The sequence below is a fragment of the Bos javanicus genome, chromosome 16 (assembly GCF_032452875.1).
Source record: "Bos javanicus breed banteng chromosome 16, ARS-OSU_banteng_1.0, whole genome shotgun sequence".
Taxonomy (NCBI): Eukaryota; Metazoa; Chordata; class Mammalia; order Artiodactyla; family Bovidae; genus Bos; species Bos javanicus.
In genome coordinates, this window is record NC_083883.1 from 37,598,239 (window position 1) to 37,610,571 (window position 12,333).

At 39.4% G+C, this 12,333-nt stretch overlaps 1 protein-coding gene and 1 pseudogene across 1 annotated transcript in view; one reads left to right on the forward strand and one right to left on the reverse strand.

The window, feature by feature from the left end:
* The window catches only part of NME7 (NME/NM23 family member 7), a 248,398-nt gene that overhangs the window by 114,164 nt on the left and 121,901 nt on the right, over nt 1–12,333 (reverse strand). The window lies entirely within an intron of this gene.
* LOC133227715 (prefoldin subunit 6-like) lies at nt 7,575–8,164 on the forward strand (annotated as a pseudogene).

The following is a 12,333-nucleotide window of genomic DNA, read 5'->3' on the forward strand; positions in this document are numbered from 1 at the left end:
TGCTCAAACTACTGCACAATTGCACTCATCTCACATGCTAGTAAAGTAATGCTCAAAGTTCTCCAAGTCAGGCTTCAGCAATACGTGAACCGTGAACTTCCAGATGTCCAAGCTGGTTTTAGAAATGGCAGAGGAACCAGAGATTAAACTGCCAACATCCGCTGGATCATGGAAAAAGAAAGAGAGTTCCAGAAAAGCATCTATTTCTGCTCTATTGACTATACCAAAGCCTTTGACTGTGTGGATCACAATAAACTGTGGAAAATTCTGAAAGAGATGGGAATACCAGACGACCTGACCTGCCTCTTGAGAAACCTGTATGCAGGTCAAGAAGCAACAGTTAGAACTGAACATGGAACAACAGACTGGTTCCAAATAGGAAAAGGAGTATGTCAAGGCTGTATATTGTCACCCTGCTTATTTAACTTCTATGCAGAGTACATCATGAGAAACACTGGGCTGGAAGAAGCACAAGCTGGAATCAAGATTGCTGGGAGCAATATCAATAACCGCAGATGAGACCACCCTTATGGCAGCAAGTGAAGAGGAACTAAAAAGCCACTTGATGAAAGTGAAAGTGGAGAGTGAAAAAGTTGGTTTAAAGCTCAACATTCAGAAAACGAAGATAATGGCATCTGGTCCCATTACTTCATGGGAAATAGATGGGGAAACAGTGTCAGACTTTATCTTTTTGGGCTCCAAAATCACTGCAGATGGTGACTGCAGCCATGAAATTAAAAGACGCCTACTCCTTGGAAGGAAAGTTATGACCAACCTAGATAGCATATTCAAAAGCAGAGACATTACTTTGCCAACAAAGGTCCGTCTAGTCAAGGCTATGGTTTTTCCAGTGGTCATGTATGGATGTGACAGTTGGACTGTGAAGAAGGCTGAGTACCCAAGAATTGATGCTTTTGAACTATGGTATTGGAGAAGACTCTTGAGAATCCCTTGGACTGCAAGGACATCCAACCAGTCCATTCTAATGGAGATCAGTCCTGGGTGTTCTTTGGAAGGAATGATGCTGAAGCTGAAACTCCAGTACTTTGGCCACCTCATGCGAAGAGCTGACTCACTGGAAAAGACTCTGATGCTGGGAGGGATTGGGGGCAGGAGGAGAAGGGGATGACAGAGGATCAGATGGCTAGATTGCATCACTGACTTGATGGACGTGAGTTCGAGTGAACTCTGGGAGTTGGTGATGGACAGGGAGGCCTGGCGTACTGAAATTCATGGGGTTGCAGAGTCAGACATGACTGAGCGACTGAACTGAACTGAACTGAATTACTTTACAATACTGTAGTGGTTTTTGCCATACATTGACATGAATCAGCCATGGGTTTACATGTGTCCCCATCCTGAATCCCCCCACCCCCCACTTCCTTCCGAATCCCATCCCTCTGGGTCATCCCACACCTGCCCTTTTAAAAGGAGAAAAAAAAAGGGAAAACCTTGGAAGTGATAATGTATTCTCTGAGAGTAGTAATTTGCATGTCAATGTGACTGAATTTGCCAAATCTGATTAGAGACTTTTTTGTGTTAAGAAAAAGAGGAAGCCTAAGCCCAACAAAGCTAGTAGAAGTGATGAAATTCTAGGTGAGCTATTTCAAATTCTAAAAGATGATGCTGTGAAAGTGCTGCACTCAATATGCCAGCAAATCTGGAAAACTCAGCAGTGGCCACAGGACTGGAAAAGGTCAGTTTTCATTCCAATCCCAAAGAAAGGCAATGCCAAAGAATGCTCAAAGCAGCACACAACTGCACTCACCTCATATTACTAAAGTAATGCTCAAAATTCTCCACGCCAGGCTTCAACAGTACATGAACCAGGAAATTCCAGATGTTCAAGCTGGTTGTAGAAAAGGCAGAGGAACCAGAGATCAAATTGCCAACATCCACTGGATCACTGAAAAAGCAAGGAAGTTCCAGAAAAGCATCTACTTCTGTTTTGTTGACTATGCCACAGCCTTTGACTCTGTGTATCACAGTGAACTGTGGAAAATTCTTAAAGAAATGGGAATACCAGACCACCTGAACTGCCTCCTGAGAAATATGTATGGAGGTCAAGCAGCAACAGTTAGAACTGGACATGGAACAACACACTGGATCCAAATCGGGAAAGGAGTACATCAAGGCTGTATACTGTCACCATGCTTATTTAACTTATATGCAGAGTACATCATGAGAAATGCTGGGCTGGAAGAAGCAGAAGCTGGAATCAAGATTTCTGGGAGAAATATCAATAACCTCAGATATGCAGATGACACCACCCTTATGGCAGAAAGTGAAGAGGAACTAAAAAGCCTCTTGATGAAAGTGAAAGAGGAGAGTGAAAAAGTTGGCTTAAATCTCAACATTCAAAAAACTAAGATCACTGCATCTGGTCCATCACTTCATGGCAAACAGATGGGTAAAGCATAGAACCAGTGACAGATTTTGTTTTGGGAGGCTCCAAAATCACTGCAGATGGTGACTGCAGCAATGAAATTAAAAGATGGTTGCTCCTTGGAAGGAAAGCTATGAAAAACCTAGACAGTGTAGTAAAAAGCAGAGACATTAGTTTACTGACAAAGGGCTGCGTAATCAAAGCTATGGTTTTCCAGTAGTCATGTATGGATGTGAGAGGTGGACCATAAAGAAGGCGGAGAACCAAAGAATTGATACTTTTGAACTGTGGTGTTGGAAAAGACTCTTGGGAGCCACCTGGACTGCAAAGGAGATCAAACCAGTGAATCCTGAAGGAAATCAGCCCTGAATATTCATTGGAAGGACTGATGCTGAAACTCCAATACTTTGGCCACCTGATGAGAAAAGCCAACTCATTAGATAAGACCCTGATGCTGGGAAATATTAAAGGTAGGAAGAGAAGGGGATGACAGAGGATGAGATGGTTGTGTGGCATCACTCACTCAATGGAAATAAGTTTGAACAAACTCTGGGAGATAGTGAAGGAATTCAAAGCCTGGCATGCTACAGTCCATGGAGTTGCAAAGAGTCAGATACAACTTAGTGACTCAACAACAACAACAATAACAAAGACACACAGAGCAAACTGGTGGTTGCCAGAAGGGGTGGAAGTTGCATGAAATAAGTGAAGAGGATTAAGAGGTACAAAACTTCACTTACATAATAAATAATCATGATGATGTAGAAGGAATAGATATACAATCATAAGGGACAGATCAAAAATAATACAATTATTTTAGATGGGGACAGATGGTTATTACATTTAACATGGTGATAATTTCATAATACATGCAAATGTCAGTGATTACACACAATGATTAATGATGTCATAATGTGTAAAACAACTATATTCCAGTATTTTAAAAAAGCATTGAGTATGGCTATGGAGGAAAACTGAGAAAATTTATAGTTGAGCTCTGAGGCCAGGTGTTGGGTGAATCCTTCACATGGATGTTACGGTAAGTGTTGGGATGAAGAAGAATATAAGCAGGATTTCCAAGTTTTCAGTTAATAAAGGAATGTGACCAGAAACTCAACAGATCATAGAACCAACAACTTTCAAGCATTTCTCTCCCAAGTTTCAACAACTTGCCGCACATTCATGATAAAAGAGCTGCCTTTTAAAATATGATACTTCTACTTTGATCATGAAATCAACCACTGGATAACAGGTAGAATATCCCTCTGAAAAATAAAATGAATGCAAAACTTCATTAAAATGTAAAGAACTACTTTTACTTTCTGTATATGAAAATGACACAACAGAATCTGGTGATGGGGTTAAAGGTTTCAAAGGAAGAAAGCAGATAAGGATAATTCAGATTCCCTGAAATAAGACCATTTACATAAAATATTTAACAAAGACATTTTTCATAAAAGAAAGCATACCTATGTTAGGTTATTTTTGCTTGTCATACTTACCAGTCCAAGGACAAATATATTCTGCATGATTTTTCCAGACAATTTACTACTTCTTTGGTGACTCTTTCAGGTTGCTAATGGCTCAGCAGGAAAACTGCCAAGCTACTCAACAGTGAAATTCTTCAACAGGTGCAATGAAAACCTCTTCCAGAGGCATATCTGGAACAGATTTCCTGCCTAAGTGAATGTATTTCTGCAGGTGATTGTGTGGTGAGTGAATACTTCTTGAATTGCAAAGAAATCTGTTGTGATAATTTTACCACTCTATGTAGCAGCGACTGACATTTCCCAAGTATGCTTATCAGTAGAAGATGTAAATACACCAAAATATGTATATATTTTAATAGATTATTTAAATGTACTCTTATTCATCCACATATTGCATTTATCAAACTTTAATTTCTTTTGTTTACTTTTTGTCCTCTCCCTCTTGAACCCTCCTCCCATCTCCCACCCCATCCCAATTTGTTACTTTTATATGGCAAATAAATATAAGTGGAAAGTCTAATACTTCCCCACACAATGAATTGTCTTATGCACCACCCTCTCTCTGGAGACCACTTCTGGACAGACTGGAAGAAATTCCATTCATATATGTTTTCTTCAAGCTATGAGACCATAGAGAGGCAGAATCTCTGCCAACAGCAAATATCAATGATGAAATAAATCAATATACAACACCTAAGAGTTGACCCTTGGACAACAAGGATTTCCACTGCTCACATCCACTAATACACAGATTTTTCTCAATAGTAAATGTCTGTCTAGTTAAAGCTATGGTTTTTCCAGTAGTCATGTATGGATGTGAGAGTTGGACTACAAAGAAAGCTGAACACTGAAGAACTGATGCTTTTGAACTGTGGTGTTGGAGAAGACTCTTGAGAGTCCCTTGGACTGCAAGGAGATCCAATCAGTCAATGCTAAAGGAAATCAGTCCTGAATATTCATTGGAAGGACTGATACTAAAGCTGAAACTCCAAAACTCTGGCCACCGGATGAGAAGAACTGACTCATTTGAAAAGACCCTGATGCTGGGAAAGATTGAAGGTGGGAGGAGAAAGGAATGACAGAAGATGAGATGGTTGGATGGCATCACTGATGCTATGGACATGAGTTTGAGTAGGCTCCGGGAGGTGGTGATGGACAGAGAAGCCTGGCGTGCCACAGTCCATGGGGTCACAAAGAGTTGGACATGACTGAGTGACTGAACTGGTAGTACTAGACAACTTGCAGTTGGTTGAATCCCTGCAATCAGAACATGGATATAGAGGAATCACAGATATGGAGGGCTGACTATACGTTAAACACGGATTTTTGACTGCTTGGGGGGTTGGTGCCCCTCCACTCATTGTTTAAAGGTCAGCTGTATAGTCATAAACTGATCTAATGGTCACTGTTATGCTGAATCTTCTTTTGAATCAACTTGAAAAGTAGTTCTATATTTTAGAAAAGAATAAAGAAAAAAAGGATCTACTTTGTAGATAAAATATATTTAAATAATGAATTACTACCAGTTCTTAATATAGCCAGTCTATTCATTAATTCATCAAATATTAATTCCATGGTCATTATGTACCTGGCATTCTTCCAAGTACTAATTAGATTGACATGTATTATAACCAAGGTTCTCACTTCATATATGGGAATTACTAAGCAGTGAAGAAATATGTAAATTATTTTAACATAATACATGAATAGATTAGGGCTTCCTGGTGGCTCAGACAGTAAAGATACTGCCTGAAATGCAGGTGACCTGGGTATGATCCCTAGATTGGGAAGATCCCCTACAGAAAGGAATAGCTACCCACTCCAGTATTTCAATATGTCAGCAAATTTAGAAAACTCAGCAGTGGCCACAGAACTGGAAGAGGTGAGTTTTCATTCCAATCCCAAACAAGGGCAGTGCCCAAGACTGTTCAAACTACCAGGCAGTTGCACTCATTCCCCATGTTAGTAAGGTTATGCTCAAAATCCTTCAAGCTAAGTTTCAATAGTATGGGAAGCGAGAATTTCCAGATGTACAGGCTGGATTTAGAAAAGGCAGAGGAACCAGAGATCAAATTGCTAACATTTGCTGGATCATAGAGAAAACAAGGGAATTTCAGAAAAAAAACATCTACTTCTGCCTCACTGACTACACCTTTGACTGTGTGGATCACAACAAACTGTGGGAAATTCTTAAAGAGATGGGAATACCAAACCACCTTACCTGCCTCCTGAGAAACCTGTATGCAGATCAAGAAGCAACAGTTAGAAACAGACATGGAACAGGCTGGTTCCAAATTGGGAAAGGAGTACGTCAAGGCTGTATACTGTCACCCTGCTTACTTAACGTATATGCAGAGTATATCATGTGAAATGCTGGGTAAATGAATCATAAGCTGGAATCAAGATTGGTGGGAGAGAAATCAACAACTTCATATTTGCATATGATACCACTTTAATGGCAGAAAGTGAAGAGAAACTAAAGAGCCTCTTGATGAGAGTGAAAGAGGAGAATGAAAACCTGGCTTGAAACTCAATACTCAAAAAACTAAGATCATAGCATCTGGTCCATCACTTCATGGCAAATAGAAGGGTAAACAGTAGAAGTAGTAACAGATTTTATTTTCTTGGGCTCCAAAATCACTGCAGACAGTGACTGCAGCCATGAAATTACAACATGCTTATTCCTTGGAAGGAAAGCTATGATAAACCTAGACAGTGTATTAGAAAGCAAAGACATTCACTTTATAGACAAAGGTTCATATAGTCAAAGCTATGGTTTTTCATGTACAGATGTGAGAGCTGGACAAGAAATATGGCTAAGCACCAAAGAATTGATAATTTCAAATCATGCTGCTGGAGGGCTTTCAAATCATGCTGCTGGAGAAGACTTTTGAGAGTCCATTGGACTGCAAGGAGACCAAACAAGTCAATCTTACAGGAATTCAACCCTGAATGTTCATTGGAAGGACTGATGCTGAAGTACCAATACTTCACCACCTGATGTGAAGAGCCAATTCATGGGAAAAGACCCTGATGCTGAGAAAGATTGAGGGCAGGAGGAGAAGAGGGTGGCAGAGAAAAATGGTGAGATAGCATCACCGACTCAATGGGACATGAATTTGAGCAAACTTCAGGAGATACTGAAGGACCGGGAAGCCTGGTGTACTACAGTCCAGTTCAGGGGGTCGCAAACAGACAGACAGGACTTAGCAACTGAATAACAACAACAATCAACAGATTGGCACACCTAATGGCTTAAAGTAAGACGGCTATTTAATTATCAAGTCTACCTCCTAGAACTAGACCATTAAATTCCTCAAAGACTGGAAAGGTGGGAGGAAAGGGAGGAAAAGAAAGGAAGAAGGATAAAATGAACTAACTTCTGAGACCAAACTGAAAAAGCTATTTTACTGTTCATAAAGCTTGACTATAATGACTAATGGTATTTCTTCTGACTTGAAATAATCATCAATATTCATCAAAAGCATATGGTCTTGAATAGGGAACTAAATTCAATATTTTGTAATAACCTATAAGGGAAAAGAATCTAAAAAAGAATAGGTACTTATATGTGTAAACAACTGAATTACTTTGATGTATATCCAGAACTAACAAGACATTGTAAATCATCTATATTTCCTTAAAATTAAAAAAACAGGGTTTACCAGTACTGAAGGGAGAACGCTTTCATCCCCACCATGGCTGAGCTAATCCAGAAGAAGCTACAGTGAGAAGTGGAGAAATATCAACAGCTGCAGAAGGACTTGAGTAAATCCGTGTCAGGGAGGCAGAAACTAGAGGTACAACTAACAGAAAATAATATCATGAAGGAGGAACTGGCTCTGCTGGATGGGTCCAATGTGGTGTTTAAACTTCTGGGGCCCATACTGGTCAAACAGGAGCTGGGGGAATCTCGGGCCACAGTGGGTAAAAGGCTGGACTACATCACAGCTGAGATTAAGTGATATGAATCCCAGCTCCGGGATCTAGAGCGGCAGTCAGAACAACAGAGGGAGACCTTTGCTCAGCTGCAACAGGAGTTTCAGACTGCCCAGGCAGCAAAGGCAGGGCTCCTGGGAAGGCCTGGCACTGTCCTGGGGGTGGGGGAGGGGAAGAAATGAGGCAGCTCTAGCGTCTATACTGTAGCTAATAAAATGTAAAAATACCTGGCGTTTTCTGACCCCCCCCAAAAAAAATTTTAAACATCCACCAATCAAATTTTTAAAAAGCATATGGTCCCACTTGAAATCCTATACCTACACTTAGAACATGATGTAGGACCCTGAAAGTCCAGAGGAGAAATCAGTCCTAAGTCAGCCCCAACTCCTCATTTAGTTTTATGATAAAATAAAATATATTTTTCTTATAATAAAAGTCTTAGAGAAAAACTGTAAAATATAGGAAAGTAGAATTGACTATTATTATAATCCTACCTCCCAAAGACAGCCACTGTTAACATTTTGTATGTTAGATTAGTATCAAAATCTAAAATCCCTGTGGTACAACTTTATATAATGCAATAAATGCCAAAGAATGTTCAAACTATACAAAAAAGATCTTAATGACTCAGATAACCATGATGGTGTGATCACTCACCTAGAGCCAGACATCCTGGAATGTGAAGTCAAGCAGGTCTTAGGAAGCATCACTATGAACAAAGCTAGTGGAGGTGATGGAATTCCAGTTGAGCTATTTCAAATCCTAAAAGATGATGCTGTCAAAGTGCTGCACTCAATATGCCAGCAAATTTTAAAGACTCAGCAGTGGCCACAGGACTGGAAAAGGTCAGTCTTCGATCCGATCCCAAAGAAAGGCAATGCTAAATAATGTTCAAACTACCACACAATTGCACTGATCTTACATGTTATCAAAGTAATGCTCAAAATTTGAGGAAAGTAATGCTCAAAGTAATGCCAGGCTTCAACAGTATGTGAACCGAGATCTTCTAGATATTCAAGCTGGATTTAGAAAAGGCAGAGAAACCAGAGATCAAACTGCCAACATCCGATGGATTATAGAAAAAGCTAGAGAGTTCCAGAAAAACATCTATTTCTGCTTTATTGACTACGCCAAAGCCTTTGACTGTGTGGATCACAACAGACTGGAATATTCTTAAAGAGATGGGAATACCAGACCACCTTACCTGCCTCCTGAGAAATCTGTATGCAGATCAAGAAGCAACAGTTAGAACCAGACATGGAACAATGGACTAGTTCCAAATTGGGAAAGGAGTACATCAAGGCTGCATATTATCACCCTGCTTATTTAACTTGTATGCAGAGTACACCATGTGAAATGCCATTTCATCATGTGAAATGCCATAGTACATCATGTGAAATGCCAAACAAGCTGGAATCAAGATTGCAGGGAGAAATATTAATAACCTGAGATATGCAGATGACACCACCCTTATCGCAGAAAGCAAAGAGGAACTAAAGCGCCTCTTGATGAAAGTGAAAGAGGAGAATAAAGAAGTTGGCTTAAAACTCAACATTCAGAAAACTAAGATCATGGCATCCGGTCCCATCGCTTCATGGCCAATAGATGGGGAAACAATGGAAACAGTAACAGACTTTATTTTCTTGGGCTCCAAAATCACTACAGATGGTGACTACGGCCATGAAATTAAAAGACACTTGCTACTTGGAAGAAAAGCTATGACAAATCTAGACATCATATTAAAAAACAGAGACATTACTTTGCCAATAAAGGTCTGTCTAGTCAAAGCTATGGTTTTTCCAGTAGTCATGTATGGATGTGAGAGCTGGACCATAAAGAAAGCTGAGCACTGAAGAACTGATGCTTTTGAACTATGATGTCAGAGGAGACTCTTGAGAATCCCTTGAAATGCAAGGAGATCCAACTGGTCAATCCTAAAGGAAATCAGTCCTGATTATTCATTGGAAGGACTGATGCTGAAGCTGAAGCTGAAGCTGAAGCTACAATACCTTGGCCACCTGATGCGAAGAACTGACTCATTGGAAAAGACCATGATGCTGGGAAAGATTGAAAGTGGGAGAAGAAAGGGACAACATGGGATGAGATGGTTGGATGTCATTACCGACTTGATGGATATGAGTTTGAGCAAACTCCGGGAGTTGGTGATGGACATGGAGGCCTGACGTGCTGCAGTCCATGGGATCGAAAAGAGTTAGACACAACAAGTGACTGAACTGAACTCATCATACAGGGTTCATAAAAAACTACAATAAAAAAATTAAGTGGGGTAGTTCCAGCTATGCTTTAACGATGCAATTTGGACTCTGAAAGAGATTATGAGTTGCTTAACGAAAGACAGCTTGCTTTAGACATCTTTATTATGGCTTGGCCATGTGACAAAGCAGTAAACCTTGTACATACTGTTCAATCCATAAGTGTTCACTGAATATTTAGAAAGAAACGGAATCAGCAAATTTTTATATTCAGGACTCTTCCTTCTATGATCACTCACCTGCTTACTTCCCAACTCTTCCCCAGCAACTTTATTTCTGATTCACTGCCCTTTACTTCAGCAAAAGCAGTGTTGTTTTATGAATTCATACCTTTATTATTTCCCACCTTCTCCACTTAACTAAGTTCTACTCATTCCTCACAATTTAGCTCAGCTGTCATGTTCTTGAAGAAGTCTCGCCTGACTCCATCATCCATCCCCAGACTAAGCTAAATGGTATAATTCTGGACTGCCAGAGTACCCAATGGGCTTCCCTGGTGGCTCAGACAGTATAGAATCCGCCTGCAATGTGGGAGACCTGGGTTCGATCCCTGCGTCAGAAAGATCCATTGGAGGAGGGCATGGCAACCCACTCCAGTATTCTTGCCTAGAGAATCTCTATGGACAGATGAACCTGGAAGGCTATGGTCCGTGGGATTGCAAAGAGTCGGACACGACTGAGTGACTAAGCTAGCACTTAGCACCCACTATAAGTATCCAATAATGCAGTTGCCACAAAACATAGAAACTAACCACTTAAATATCTGTGCCCACTCATAGACTGTAAGCTCTTTAAAGCTTCTGTCTTTATAGTCACAAATACTAGCACAGATTCAACAAGTATTTATTGAATGAATGAAAGAATGAGCAAACTCATCTCATTCCTTTTTGCCTTAATTTTTCTCTCTTTAACTTACCTATGTTTGGTCAGCTGGTCACCCACAATTTTAACTATCTTAAAAAAACAAATGAACAAAATCCTCTTTGGCCAAACAGAAATCAAAAATTAAAATGACCCTGAGTTCTACTTATTCATATAGCCAAAAAGTATTCCTTCCTAATATTTTACAATTAATATTCAATAACTACTTAACATCACCACCACTTTCTCCTAATGTCCTCTAAAGCAGAATCACATTTTAATATTCACTCTTTCACAATCACACATATTATTTATTTCTACTCTTCTTTCTCCTTGAAAAGATATAGAGTAACTCTTTCTCTACTGATGCCATCACATCTGTACTTTTCCATTTCTAGAGCCCCTGCCTTTAATCTCTTCCAGTTCAGTTTGCTCTAGTTGCATCAAAGGAATAATTTAGTATATTGAAACTACATATAAGGAATTTCTGTTTATTATTATTCAGTATTCTAATTACACAGAATCCACAATTTTTAGCCAGTCTTTTAAAGATATGCATCACACCTTCATCTCTACCAGTATTCTCGTTTCCTCTAAAAAAAAAAAAAAAAAATTATTTCCTTGTGTTTCCAGGTATGCATTTCCCATTGAAGCCAAGCAAATGTTCTTGATGTATATCATAGTAAATCTGCAAATTCCTGCATGGTTACCTTTGTATATTGAGCTTTCAAGCTTTCCCTATTGTCTTTGTACCTTGATTCATTTTTTAAATTTAAATTAATTTTTATTGGAGTATAGTCATTTTGCAATGTTGTGTTAGTTTCTGCTATACAGCAAAGTGATCAACTATACATATACGTATATCCAGTCTTTTTTTACATAACCTTCCCATGTAGATCACCACAGAGCATTACGTAGAAAACCCTGCACTGTACAGTAAGTTTTCATTAATTAATCATTTTATAAAAAGTAGTGTATATATGTCAATCCCAATCTCCCAATACATCCCTCCCCCACTACACCCCTTGGTATTCATGGTTGTTTTCTACACTTATGACTCTATTTCCTCTTTGCTAATAAGTTCATCTGCTCCACTTTTCCAGATACCACATACAAATGATATTGTATAGTATTTGTTTTTCTCTCCTGAGTTACTTCATTCTTGATGACAATCTCTGGGCCCATCTATGTCACTACAAATGGCATTATTTCATTCCTTTTCATGGCTGAGTAATAAACCACTTTGTCAATTCCTCTGTTGATGGACATTTAGGTTGCTTCCACGTTGTGGCTATTGTAAACAATGCTGCAATGAAAGCTGAGGTGCATGCATCCTTTCAAATTATGGTTTTTCTCCAGCTATATGCCAGGAGTAGAACTGCTG